Raw genomic sequence first — 15,146 nt, 5'->3', positions numbered from 1 at the left:
CCTGGTTAGAATTCCATTCTCCATCAGCCAGCCATGCATGACTAAGCTGCTTCCTGGGGGAGCAGCTGGATGACATCACTGACAGAAGTCAGCAAAGAAGAGATAAAAAAACAAACAAGGAACTGTCTACCAATCTTACTGTCTAAAACTATGTATGACTCCTTATTAGGTGCACTCTTTCAGAACAACTGTGCAAAGAGCTTTTTATCTCCACTCCCTTAGCTGTGTCTCGCAGGACAGTGGAAAAAAAACTTTTTTTTCCTTAGCTGTCTGAAGATTGGAATGTCTTTGAAAGCGCCCCATTCTGACCTGATGACCTGCCGCTCAGAGGCTCCCGCCTTTCCGGCCTCTGTGTTGTCCCGGCCCTGCACGGGACGTTTCCGCGGCTCGATTATGCCGCCGAATCGTCCATGCGGGCGATTCTCTTATCTTCTGCTCGTTTTCTTTATCTTTTTCCATTGTCCCGCCCGTGGTATCGAGCGCGGAATCGATCCGGCAGGTGATCGGACACGTCGGAAATTATCAATCTGATGGCTCGATCGAGCCGCGGAAATGCACCGTGTATTCCTGGCATTACACACAGGACTTCCCTGCCAGCAAAGCTGGATGCATCCGAAGTTGTAGATAATGTTATCTTGTGTTTTATTGTATCAAGTGAGGAATTTAAATAAACACTCCTCTGACACTGCCGGGTCTCCTGAACAAAGTCAGACAATTTAGAAAGCTTTTCTGTTTGTAAGAACATGAATAAAGCAGTTGTAAATAAAATGCAAAATAAGCTTTCAGAGCAAAAAAGTGTACTATGGGAACATATAATTTCTAAATGAATACTAATACTTATGCACAAAAGCAAATATGATAAACATATGGCATATAAAAAGTAGAAAAACATGTTTTTATTGAATATTATGTCAGGGTTTTATACCGCTTTAATGTATCTACAACTAGATTTGACCAAGAACATTTACCCATACTTAATTTTCATTGTAAAATTTGGCTTAGCACCCTACCCTAATCTGTTGAAATAATTCCATCTTTAACACTCTTTAACCACTTGCCGACCGCCCACAGCCGATGGGCAGCGGCAAGGGCTGGGCCCAAACGACCGCAATACACCCATCAGCGGCGGCAGCGGCATGCGTGGTTAGGCGGCGATCGCGTCATCCATGACGCGATCTGCCGGTGGCAACTGGCTCCGCCCACTCTGCGCCGTAACCCCCGACCAATTAGCTGCGCCGGCGGGTTTCAAATGCGGCGATCCGGCCAATCAAAAGTGTATAATACACTTTGTTTATGTAACTTCGTCGTGCGACCATCAGAGAGGACGGCAGCCCTGCAGATAAGTTAAAAAAAACACACTTTCACCCACGCAGATCGCCCACCCAAGCCCTCAGAACCCCCCCTGACCACCCCAGCACACCACTGTTTGCACCCAAGCACCCACCTAAAAACCCATCAATCACTCCCTGTCACTAACTGTCAACGCTATCCCGTATATTAGGTCCCTAACTGCCCCCTAGGGCCCCCTGATTACCCCCCCTACCCTCAGATCCCCCACAGACCACCCCCCTGTATACTGTATAAATTTGTATACAGCTGCCTTACCCACTGATCACCTGTCTATCACCTATCTATCACCTGTCTATCACCTGTCTATCACCCCTTGTCACCACCACCCTTCAGAGCAGACCCTAAACTGTCCCTTGGGGGCACCTGATCACCCACCTAGACCCTCAGATTGCCCTCAGACCCCCCCTCTTGATAACCTCCCCAGTGCATTGTTTACATCTATTCTCCCCTATAATCCCTCACTGATCTCCCATCGTCACCCCCTGTGTCTGCCACCCATCAGATCAGGACCCAGTCTGCCCTGTGCAGGCACCTAATCAACCCCCCACACCCTCAGATCACCCTCAGACCCCCCCCCCCCCCGCCCCAATCACCTTCCCAGTGCATTGTATTTGATTGTGCTGTAATTGTATTTGATTGTGCTGACATTGTATTTGATTGTGCTGACATTGTATTTGATTGTGCTGACATCGTATTTGATTGTGCTGTGATTGTATTTGATTGTCCCGTGATCGGCTTTGATTGTTCCGTGATTGGCTTTGATTGCCCTGTGATTGCCCTGTGATTGGCCTGTGATTGGCTGTGATTGCCCTGTGATTGGCTTTGATTGGCCTGTGATCGGCTTTGATTGTCCCGTGATCGGATTTGATTGTCCCGTGATTGGCTTTGATTGGCCTGTGATTGGCTGTGATTGCCCTGTGATTGGCTTTGATTGGCTTGTGATTGGCTTTGATTGTCCCGTGATTGGCTTTGATTGTCCCGTGATTTGAGTGCCCTGTGAATGGCCTGCGATTGCTCTGTGATTGCCTTTGATTACCTTTTGATTGGCTTTGTTTTCTCGTGATTGGCTTTGATTGTCCTGTGATTGTTTCTGATTGCCTCTGATTCCCACCACCATCGCCACCACCCCCCTGTCACTATCCTAGTGATCTAAAAACAGTGATCAGTGAAAATTGTCACTTTTTTAGTATCACTAGTGTTAGCAGTTAAGCCACTTAGCTAGGCCCCTTTGTTAGTGTCAGTTAGTGCTCAGCCCACTGCACCACAGTCACTAATTAGCGTCATCACTGTCGCTAATCAACATTGGTACTATATAGTATCTGTAAGTGATCATTACTGTTAGCAGTCAGATCTATTAGGGTCACTAGGATCCACAAAAAAACGCAGTGTTTGCCCGATCAGGCCTGATTGTTCATCTGCACTTGCGTTCAGCCCACCCCTCCGCAGTGACAGAATGTTTTTTTTCTGATCACTGCAAAAAACACTGTAAAATAGCTGTGGCCCTATAAAGATCAGTTTTGATTTTTTTTTTTATCAAAACTTAGTGACCACAGCTTTCTGCCCCTCAAGTACTCCCTTTTGCTAGGTAGGTGCTCTTTTTTCTGGGTAGTCTCAGAGGAATACTCCCCTAAATTTAGCAGTCCACCCTGGTAAGAAAGGGGTATTCTGATGATGAGGCGTACAGGTACATGGTCGAGTCGGATGAGGACGATTGGGACGCCTCATTCGACGAATCTTCTGGGTCAGAGTTTGAACCTGTAGAGAGCAGTGGTTCACTGACCGATAGTGATGACGAGGTTGAGGTCCCGGCTAGAGCCAGGCGTACCACACCCCATGTCGTTGGACCGCAGGTGGCGCAGGATCAGCCTCAAGGGCAGCAGTGGTGCTAGTGCTGGTCTGAGATTTCATGGTGGGGCAGGCACCAGCAGCACAGCATCTCCTGGACCTAGCACCAGTACTTCTGTAGACCCTGGTGAAGTGGTGAGCACCAGCATCGAAGTTGAAACTGGTTCGGTGGCACGTGCAGTAAGATCCCAGTCGCAGCCACCAAGAAGACGGGCCCGTACTACCCCTAGTTTACCAGAGGTGCTGGCAAATCCCAATTGGCAATCCCCTGATTCCGCCGCACCCGTACTGCCCCCTTTCACTGCCCAGTCTGGAGTCCAGGTGGAGACAGATAATCTAGGATCAGTCCTAGACTTTTTCTATCTGTTCATCACCCAGGATCTCTTAGACTTAGTCGTGGCAGAGACCAACCGTAAGGCCACACAATATATAACCACCAATCCAAATAAGTTCCTTGCCCAGCCTTTTCGGTGGAAACCAGTCCAAGTTTCCGAAATTAAAATTTTTTTGGGCCTTCTCCTTCACATGGGACTAGTAAAGCAGAGTGTGTTGCAGTCTTATTGGTCTACGGACCCAGCATATCACGTTCCCTTGTACTCTGCTGCCATGTCCAGGACACGATTTGAGAACATCCTGCACTTCCTGCACTTCAATAACAATGAAACCTGTCATCGAAGTGACCACCCTGCTTATGACCGGCTCCACAAAATTCGGCCCCTCATAGACCACCTGTCATCCAGATTTGCAGATGCTTATACCCCTGAACAGGACATCTGCGTAAACGAGTCCCTCATATGTTTTACCGGGCGCCTTCGCATCAAACAGTACATCCCAAGCAAGCGCGCCCGGTATGGGGTGAAACTGTATAAGCTCTGTGAAAGGGCCATAGGCTATACATCTTATTTTAGGGTCTATGAGGGAAAAGACTCAAAATTGGAGCCAGTCGGATGCCCTGACTACCTGGGGAGCAGTGGAAACGTTGTGTGTCACCCTTGTTCCAGAAGGGTTACCATCTTTTTGAGGACAATTATTACACATGTGTGGCCCTCTTTCAGCACTTAAAAATAAAACAAATCCGATGCTGTGGCACCGTGCGGCCTAGTCGCCGGGGCTTCCCCCAACGGCTCATTACCACCAGACTTGAACGGGGCAGAGGTCCGCCTTGTGTGCTGACGTCCTGCTCGCGGTGAAATGGAAGGACAAGAGGGACGTTTACTTTCTGTCCACCATTCACGCAGACACGACAGTCGAAATTCAACGGTGAACTGAGGTCATTGAAAAACCCCTTCACGAGTATAATACTAACATGGGAGAGGTGGACTTCAATGACCAGAGGTTAGCGCCCTATTTAATTTCCCGAAAAACAAGACGCTGGTATAAAAAAGTGTCTTTTTACCTCATTCAATAGGCAATTTACAACAGCTTTGTTCTCTACAGTAAGGCTGGGAGAACTGGGTCGTTTCTTCAATTTCAGAAACAGATCGTGATAGAACTCCTGTTATGATCGCTTCTGCAGCGTTTACTGCTGACTGCACTGGTATTGCAAACCAAGCAGTTCTAATGTCATTACATGCATTTGCTTGCATAGTTTGGTTTGCACTTAAACTAGTTGCTGATTCCATCTGCAGTCGCTCTGAAGTTTATGACAGTTTAATATGCTTTTGTGTAAACAAACATTGTCTGCTGCAGTGGAGGGGCGGTCCCTTTCCTGCAGGCTGCATATCATTGTCTGCCTTTTCCTGCTATCAGCCTGTGATTAATTACCATTCACTTGTGTGGGAATCTGCAGGTCTGCTCCCATTGGATGACCTCAGTATAAAGAACTGCTTCCTGCAATGCCTCATGGGCTATCATAGTTTCAGACTCTATCTGTTACTCTGCTCGTGCCCCACCTCGTTCCTGGTCCGTGTGGACTGCGCTGACTCCTGCGAAGGGGTCAGCGAGTCCTCCTAGTTCTGCTCTTGTTCTAGAAGTTGTTACTTGCTTGTCTTGTGTCATATATTGGTTCATCGCCAATATATACGCATACTTGCGCATTTTGTTATTTTCCTTGTATCCGTGTTACGTTGATATATCAGTGTTGCTGATATATACGTACACGAACTGTTTATTTCCTGTGTTCAGTTAGTCAGTTTTCCAGCACGTTTTGGTAGTTTGCGCGTATCGTGAACACCCGTGCTGAGCTAGTTATCCTGTTCCTGGTCCTGTTTGTGGATTGCGTTCATCTCTGCGAAGAGATAACGAATCCTTCTGAATCCTGTTCCTGGTCCTGTTTGTGGATTGCGTTCATCTCTGCGAAGAGATAGCGAATCCTTCTGAGTCCTGTTCCCTGTATTACTTCAGTCTTAGTCAGAGTTCCTGCTTATGTCATATATCGGTTCATTGCCAATATATACATATGTTAGTCAGACGTTACGAATAGTTTCATTGATAGCTGTAATTGTAATACGCTAGGAAAACATACTTATTGTATATTTATCTGTGTTACGTTCATCTATCTTGATCCTGCTATTTCCTGTCTCTCCTGTCCTGTCTTTGTGAGGCACGCCATCGCCGCAACGCATTGGCTGCCTCATTCCAGTCTGTCTGGTTTTGGACGCTTGCTGTCGCTAAGTAATCGCTAGCTGGCAAGCGTTCATTCTGTCTACCTGTCCTGATCTCCTCAGTCCTGGTTTATGCGCTCAGCGCTACTTTGCGCTGAGACGTTATTACGAAAGTGTTTGTGGCTGTTCAGATCTGCACCGGCTCTGTGCACCACGATCTCCTATTGGAGTCAGTCCTCTCCTCCACTAAACTGGGGATATCCTGATCCCTTGTGCTGGTGTGTGTACCTCCTTCACGTCAGCTTATGTGTTGTATGCTGACTGTGGAGATTACACCCCCAAGCTTAACAACTCCTGTATCCAGAAGGTGCCGTGGCCCAACCCCAAGATGCAACTAGCCGGCTGCATGGAAGGCATTACGCCTATCCAATTCCGAGTACCCCAGGTCACCGAATCCGAAGAAAACGTTGTCGTGTCTGCAGCAGGGCTGGAATAAGGCATGACACCACTGTTTATTGTCCCACCTGTCCTGACCAGCCTGGCCTATGCCTAGGGGAGTGATTTGAGAGGTACCACGAGCAGGTACACTATTAGAGAGTAGGGAACTCCAGACACAGCAGTAGGCACACATGGGTCTCTCAGTGCTATTTCACACTGCTGCCATGCGTTAGGGCAAATTGCCTAGCGAAAGTCACACTTTGCGGTCCCCCCTATGCCGGAAGTGCTTGACTTAACGCTAGTGCATGCCTACGTTACTGCGTGGCTTCTGCGGCAATTTAGGTCGGCCCGGAAGTCATGTTAGTCTCTGGCGACGCAGTTCATTACTAGGCCGAATACTACTCTTGTGGTATTCCCTGAAGGTATGTTTTGGGCGATACAGTGCGGCGGGCTCGACCCACTGGATATGCCAATATGCAGTGTGAAACCAAACATCTGGTTTCGAGAGACCCTAATACACAGGCAGGGGCGGACTGGCCCGGGGGGACGGGAGGCAATTGCCCCCCGGGCCGCCCTGGTTCTAAGTAATTAGGGCCGGTGAGCTGTGCAGGATAGATGCAGACCGCATCGCAGTGACAGAGAGCCTGTGTGCGCAGCTGCAGCCTCGCAATTAGTGTACTACTGCAGCCGCGCCTCTCACTTCAAAGCCAGCCCCCTGCCTGGCCCGCCCCCGTCACAGACTTACTGTTTGTCTTTGGCCGGTGTAGTGAAAATTTTTGCTACCTATCATATTTTGCAACTTGCCATAGAGGACAGTGTATGACTGTGTAGGCGTGGCTTCTCTCTGTTAACACGCCTGTAATTTTTTGCAACCACAGATCCCATTGAGCTAGAAGGGGGATTGTTCCCTCCAGGGGGGGTTATTAGTTGAGCAACAGGGGGGATTGTTCCCTCCAGGGGGGGTTATTAGTTGAGCAAGAGGGGGGATTGATCCCTGGGGGGGGGTTATTAGTTGAGCAAGAGGGGGGATTGTTCCCTCCAGGGGGGGTTATTAGTTGGGCAAGAGGGGGGATTGTTCCCTCCAGGGGGGGTTATTAGTTGAGCAAGAGGGGAGGGTTCTGTGTGAGAATAGGGTTTGGTTGGGTTGCATTTTCTGATACAGATAGGTTAAAGTCAATGGCTAGGTTGCACTTTCTGATAGCTATACGTATAAATAAGTGCAACCGGTTGCAAAATCTGATAAAGTTGCAAAAAATTTCACCACACCGGTCACCGGCTCAGTCCTCCTGGCTGTCAGGAATAGTGTACTGCAGACACACCCGGCTGGCTCTAGCTGCAGTGACCACGATCTCTCTCCCCCTGACTAGCAGCCTTCCGATTGCTGCAGTACCAGGCGCCAGAACAGGTTTAAAAGTTGAACACACGCAGCCACTCTTCTTTCTGGTGGCAGATCTGTGTGATGGGCTGAGCGTGCTCCAAGAGTTGTGAGGCTGACTCTGGCTGTGCAGTTGTTCTGCTCTCTCTGCGCTCTGTTTAGCTTGGAGTCTCTAGGGCTGTTAGGCTGTATACGTTACTACTTTATAGCTCAGCCTCACAACTCTCTGGTCCTGTCCTCTTATCATCAAGGTCTCCTGTGCTATTCAGCACAGGCAGAGATCGCTGTCACCCGACCCTGCAAGGCTAAAAGGAATGTTTATTGAGAGAAGTTTTGTGACGTGGAGTAGCTGAGAGAACGCAGGCATCCCTATAGAAGTAGATGATCCTTCCTGAGGGTGCACAGGCTTGCTCTGCATATCAAATCAGCAACTAACACTGGTGAGCAACCTGTTTGTTTCATTAATCACCAGAATATTCAGTATGTTAAGCAAGGTTTGTTACCTGTGTAGGCTTTTGGATGCCGTGTGTATTTACTAAGTAAAATACTTATGGGGGCTGCTTAGTACCCCCCCCCCCCTCACCCCATATGGAGGCCTCCATTTTATGGGTCTCTGTGCTGCAGGTTGAAATTCCCACAGTGACATTCTGTGTCCCTGGCAGCCACAATGCATGCTGGGAATTGTAGTTAATTGATGCAGTTACAGCTCCCAGCTTGTATTACACCTCCTAGGTATGCATTACGGCTGTCAGGGACATCACTGTGGTTCTCTGGCAAGGTGAGAGACAAAATGGAGGCCTCCATATAGACTGGGGGGTGGCTACTAAGCTCCTGCTCACACCCAAAAGCCCACACAATTAAAGGATACCTTAGCCTTAATTTAAATCTAAAAATAATGCCCTGTGTGTAGGGAGGTGCACCTTTTGTCCATGACATACTGCCCTGCACATGCGCAGTATGTCCTATTGGGCTTTCTGTGACGGCACCGGTGGAGCACATACCGGGCATGTGCTGACGAGTGCCATCACAGAAAGCCCAATAGGACATACTGCGCATGTGCAGCACAGTATGTCCAGGTCAAAGGGTGCCAACCAGAAACGTGAGGCACAGCGGGTGAACCGTTGAAGACGCACGGCCACAAGAGATGTGGTAAGCCTATGCGCCCCTCCCCATACACACAGGGCATCATTTTTAAATTAGGGCTAAGGTATCCTATAACGAACCTCCCTTAGGAAGAGTTTAGTTTAAAAAGTTTTTAAAAATTGGTACAGAGTCCCATGGGGAGCACTCGACACCAGGGAACTGTAAAGAGGAGGGGGTGTGCAGCTTGTTAAATTGTGACATGGTTAAAGGTATAGGTCAGGTGTTGGTGTCCCTTTTTTATGGCTCCAAAATTTGGGACGTGTGTGTAAGACGAGACAGCCAGCTGTGACCTGGCTGAGAGACGCGAGGAAGTGGAAAGCGGGACCCTTGCTTGCTGCTGGACACCGGTCAGGTTGTCATAATGGCTATGTTTCTGCCGCCTGTCAATTCCTGTGTGTGTTGTGGAGGTGTCATAGCGAAGCGAAATAGTATTGGGAGGAATGAGTATGTGCAGTCTGTGGATCATAGTGAAGTGAAATCGGGGGGGGGGGGGGGGGGGGGAGGAATGCAGGCTGGGGTTAGGGGTGCAGGATTGGGTCCTAGTGAAGTTAAGGGGGGGGCTTGTGCGCAGGCTGGTGCTGCCGTGAATGGGCCTCTAGGTTGTGTTGTCCCCCCAGGCCAAAGGGTTCCAGTCCTCCCCTGTACACAGGGCTGCCAGAAACCTCTCCTTTCACTTGGGACAAAATGCGTGATGTACTTCGCCACAACTCTGTGCGATTTGCACTTTGCACATTGTCTCATGGGGGAGGAGAGGTTTGTACTCGTAAGGTAAGTTAAAAAAAAACACACACAAAAAAAAAACAGGTGAGCAAAAGAGCTAATGTTTGGTTCTCAATATCAAGGTTTTGTTTGAAGAAGTTTATAAATGTTAATAAAGTTATTGCTTTGCTGCTTGCTTGGTTTTTTTTTTGGTTTTTTTTTGTTTTCTCTTTTTTTCCACAAGTTAGCAGAGAATGACACTTTGTGAAAATAAACAATAAAAGTCAATTTCCGCTAACTTGTGACAAAAAATAAAATCTTCTATGAACTCACCATACTCCTAACGGAATACCTTGGGGTGTCTTCTTTCTATAATGGGGTCATTTGTGGTGTTCCTATACTGCCCTGGCATTTTAGGGGCCCTAAACCGTGAGGAGTAGTCTTGAAACCAAATGTCTCAAAATGAGCTGTGAAATCCTAAAGGTGCTCATTGGACTTTGGGCCCCTTAGCGCAGTTAGGGTGCAAAAAAGTGCCCCACCTGTGGTATCACCGTACTCAGAAGAAGTAGTATAATGTGTTTTGCGGTGTATTTTTACACATACCCATGCTGGGTGGGAGAAATATCTCTGTAAATGGACAATTGTGTGTGAAAAAAAAAGGCATTTACAGAGATATTTCTCCGACCCAGCATGGGTATATGTAAAAATACACTCCAAAACACATTATACTACTTCTCCTGAGTACGCCGGTACCACATGTGTGGCACTTTTTTGCACCCTAACTGCGCTAAGGGGCCCAAAGTCCAATGAGTACCTTTAGGATTTCACAGGTCATTTTGATACATTTGGTTTCAAGACTACTCCTCACGGTTTAGGGCCCCTAAAATGCCAGGGCAGTATAGGAACCCCACAAATTACCTCATTTTAGAAAGAAGACACCCCAAGGTATTCCGTTTGGAGTATGGTGAGTTCATAGAAGATTTTATTTTTTGTCACAAGTTAGCGGAAAATGACACTTTGTGAAAAAAAACAATAAAAATCAATTTCTGCTAACTTGTGACAAAAAAATAAAATCTTCTATGAACTCACCATACTCCTAATGGAATACCTTGGGGTGTCTTCTTTCTAAAATGGGGTCATTTGTGGGGTTCCTATACTGCCCTGGCATTTTAGGGGCCTAAACCGTGAGTAGTCTTGAAACCAAATGTATCAAAATGACCTGTGAAATCCTAAAGGTACTTATTGGACTTTGGGCCCCTTAGCGCAGTTAGGGTGCAAAAAAGTGCCACACATGTGGTATTGCCATACTCAGGAGAAGTAGTATAATGCATTTTGGGGTTTATTTTTACACATACCCATGCTGGGTGGGAGAAATATCTTTGTAAATGGACAATTGTGTGTAAAAAAAAATCAAAAAATTGTCATTTACAGAGATATTTCTCCCACCCAGCATGGGTATGTGTAAAAATACACCCCAAAACACATTATACTACTTCTCCTGAGTACGGAAATACCACACGTGTGGCACTTTTTTGCAGCCTAGGTGCGCTAAGGGGCCCAAAGTCCAATGAGCACCTTTAGGTTTTACAGGGGTGCTTACAATTTAGCACCCCCCAAAATGCCAGAACAGTATACACACCCCACAAATGACCCCATTTTGGAAAGTAGACATCCCAAAGTATTCAGAGAGGGGCATGGTGAGTCCATGGCAGATTTCATTTTTTTTGGTCACAAGTTAGCAGAAATGGAAACTTTTTTTTTTTTTTGTCTCAAAGTGTCATTTTCCGCTAACTTGTGACAAAAAATAAAATCTTCTATGAACTCACCATGCCTCTCAGTGAATACTTTGGGATGTCTTCTTTCCAAAATGGGGTCATTTGGGGGGTATTTATACTATCCTGGAATTTTAGCACCTCATGAAACATGACAGGTGCTCAGAAAAGTCAGAGATGCTTCAAAAAGGGAAAATTCACTTTTGGCACCATAGTTTGTAAATGCTATAACTTTTACCCAAACCAATAAATATACACTGAATGTTTAGTTTTTTTTTATCAAAGACATGTAGCACAATAAATTTGGACAAAAATATATAAAGAAATTTTACTTTATTTGACAAATTTTATCACAGAAAGTAAAAAAAAAATCATTTTTTTTGACAAAATTCATGTCTTTTTTGATCAATATAATTAAAACTAAAAATCGCAGCAGCAATCAAATAGCACCAAAAGAAAGCTGTATTAGTGACAAGAAAAGGAGACAAAATTAATTTAGATGGTAGGTTGTATGACCGAGCAATAAACCGTTAAAGCTGCAGTAGTCTGAATGGAAAAAAAAAAGGCTCTGGTCCTTAAGGGGCGAAAAGACTGTGGTCCTTATGTGGTTAACATCTCTCGAACTCTGAAGGCATCCTTTGTAGCTGGTGACTTTCCCCCATGCATCCGAGAATCAGACGCTAGGAGCGCTAATGTCTGATTTATTTTAAGGACACTAAGTGAAGATGCCCGAAAGAGAAGGGGCTTGATTCAGAAAAGGGTGCTAAGTGTTAGCACACCAGTGAAAAGCCACTTTGCATGTTCTAACATGCTTTGCACATGCTAAGTAGTTAGCACATGCAAACTACTTAGCACCGTAGTTAGCACATGTAAACTACTTAGCACCGTAGTTAGCACATGTAAACTACTTAGCACCCTAGTTTTTTTAAAAAAAAAATCAGTGTTTATTCAACAAAGAAAAGGAACATATGACAGAATATGCAGTGTAGCAGTGCGCCTCCTAACTTTTCCAACAGTAGCTTCAGCATCAATTATCACTGTGGGAGATGAGAGGTATTGTTAACAATAATATAATGATCGTCACATAATATATAGAGCTCAGATTGAATTTAAATTTCCAAATATTCTATCTTTTACAAGATCATAATTAGCAAGACCCGGGGTATCTAACCATGGAGCTTAGCACCCTAGTTTGCACGGTGCACAGTAGTACTTTGCATGTCCTAACTACGGTGCTAAGTAGTTTGCATGTACTAACTACGGTGCTAAGTTTGCATGTGCTAACTACGGTGCTAAGTAGTTTGTATGTGCTAACTACTTAGCACCCTAGTTAGCACGCCCAAAGCCTTTAGGCGTGCTAACTGGGTTAGCAACGTTTACTGAATCGAGCCCAAGAGGTCTGCAAAATCTGGACACTATGCGGCCGGAGGTGAGTACTGCCTGACTCTGCCTGGGTGACATCTGGGGCACCCCAGAATCGATCCGGGGTGCGTGCCACTGATATTTTGGGCTAGCAACCCCCTTGCTCTGGCTACCTATACTGAGGGGGGTACTTCTGGCTACCTATACAGGGGTCATCACTGTCTACCTAAAATGAAGGGGGGGGGGGGAGGTATGGCTACCTGAAATTGCTACAGCTACAGCCTACTGGTATTATTTTCTTGCAGCACTTGACAGATCAGTAGTTATTGGCAGTGGCAATCTGCTGACTACTTAATTTTCCTCAGAGTACATGTTTAAAAACAGTCTAAGCTGCAGCAGACATAGAGCAGATGCCTTTTGAACTGAGGGAGCACACATTTTGAAATGAGCTGCAAATTCTGTCTTAAAATTTTGGTCAAATGACCTGAAGCAGCTCAGTTCAGGCTGTTATATTCATGCTATGTGGTTTATACTAGGCACACAAGATGCAATTTTGTAACAGATTTACTGTCAGATCGACTATTTCAAACATGTCCGTTCTGATTTCCGATTGATTTTCTGATTGATTTTCCATAGAAGTGAGCAGAGGACTGCCTGGAAAATCAATCAGAAATCAGATCGGACATATTGGAAATAGCTGACCCGACAGTAAATCTGTCAGAAAATCGTATGTACCTAACATAAGGCTGATGATTCTTAAAGAGTAACTGTTAGCCCCCAAAGTGAAATTTAAATCTCTACAGCAATGTTTTATTTAGTATTAAAGTGATCCAAAAATCCAATGCAGAACTTAAAAATCAATATAATTTTGTTACTATGTAGCCTTTTGCCCAAGCTAATGACGCAAAGCCGCATATCTGATACTGATGAGCATGCAGAGCATGCCTATGTCTGCCCGACCCCCCTCTCCCCCCCCAGGACCAGGTGCCGATCTATTCGCACCACAAACAGCTGACCGCTCTGACAGGGAGAGAGAGCGGCAGCACTTCCGGCACAGCCACGGCAGAGCAGCCGCCACCGTGCATCTCTCTCACATGTCTCACATGTGACTCGGTGGCGGCTGCTCTGCGTGGCTGCGCTGGAAGTGCTGCCGCTCTCTCTCCCTGTCAGAGCAGTCAGCTGTTTGTGGTGCGAATAGATCGGCACCTGGTCCTGGGGGGGGAGAGGGGGGAGAGGGGGGTCGGGCAGACATAGGCATGCTCATCAGTATCAGATATGCGGCTTTGCGTCATTAGCTTGGGCAAAAGGCTACATAGTAACAAAATTATATTGATTTTAAGTTCTGCATTGGATTTTTGGATCACTTTAATACTAAATAAAACATTGCTGTAGAGATTTAAATTTCACTTTGGGGGCTAACAGTTACTCTTTATGGCTCATACACACGTCAGATTTTTCCATACGACCTGTCGTTTGGACGTCAAATCGGGTGTGTGTACGATCGGTCGTTCAGCTGATAATACTGGATTATCAGCTGAACAACCGATCTTAGACATGCCCAATTTGACGTTCAAATGACCGGACGTTCATACGTCCAAACGACAGGTCGTATGGAAAAATCCAACGTGTGTATGTACCTTAACCTCCTGGGGGATACAATTATATCGCCCAGGAGGTGGCGCAGCACTATTTTTAATTTTTTTTTATTTTTTAAATCATGTAGCGAGCCCAGGGCTCGCTACATGATAGCCGCTGTGCAGCGGCATCCCCCCACCCCCTCCGATCGCCTCCGGCATACAAAGCAAACAGGAAATCCCGTTCAGAACGGGATTTCCTGTTTGGCTTCCCCGTCGCCATGGCGACGATCGGGATGACGTCATCGACGTCAACGACGTCGTGACGTCAGAGGGAGTCTCGATCCACCCCTCAGCGCTGCCTGGCACTGATTGGCCAGGCTGCGCAGGGGGTCTTGGGGGGGGGGGGGAGCGGCACGGCACGGCGAGTAGCGGCGAATCAGCGCGGAGCGGCGGCGATCGGTATATACACGCAGCTAGCAAAGTGCTAGCTGCGTGCAACAAAAAAAAAATTATGCAAATCGGCCCACCAGGGCCTGAGAAAACCTCTGTGGCGGCTTACCCCGAGCTCAGCTCGGGATTATCCCCCAGAGGGTTAAGGTTGCATCATTCTACAGTTCAGAATGAAAAGGGGTAGGCAGTGATTAAATCTGTCTCTCTCTTGCTGCTTATAGCAATGATACTCTAAAGGCTGCCATACACTGGTCGATTGCCACCAGATTGACCAACAGTTAGGTCCCTCTCTGATTGAATCTGATCAGAGAGGGATCTATTGGCTGGCTGCCCATACACTGCACACAGATTTTGAATTGATTTCAGCATGAAGTCGATTCACAACCTGTGGAGCTGCCGCTGCCTCTGCCTGCCTCGCCTCCCCCGGCCAGCAGCAATACATCACCTGTCCGCCGGCACGAGTCCCCGACCCAGAGTGGTAGCTACATGAAACACCACTAGAGGGCGCATGTGTCCCTCTAGTGCGATCGTCGCCGGCATCTATAGCAAACAGGGGAACGCGTATATAACGCGTTCCCCTGTTTGGCTTCTC

The sequence above is a fragment of the Hyperolius riggenbachi genome, chromosome 9 (genome assembly GCF_040937935.1).
Source record: "Hyperolius riggenbachi isolate aHypRig1 chromosome 9, aHypRig1.pri, whole genome shotgun sequence".
Lineage (NCBI taxonomy): Eukaryota > Metazoa > Chordata > Amphibia > Anura > Hyperoliidae > Hyperolius > Hyperolius riggenbachi.
Note: the sequence above shows the minus strand (reverse complement) of the source record.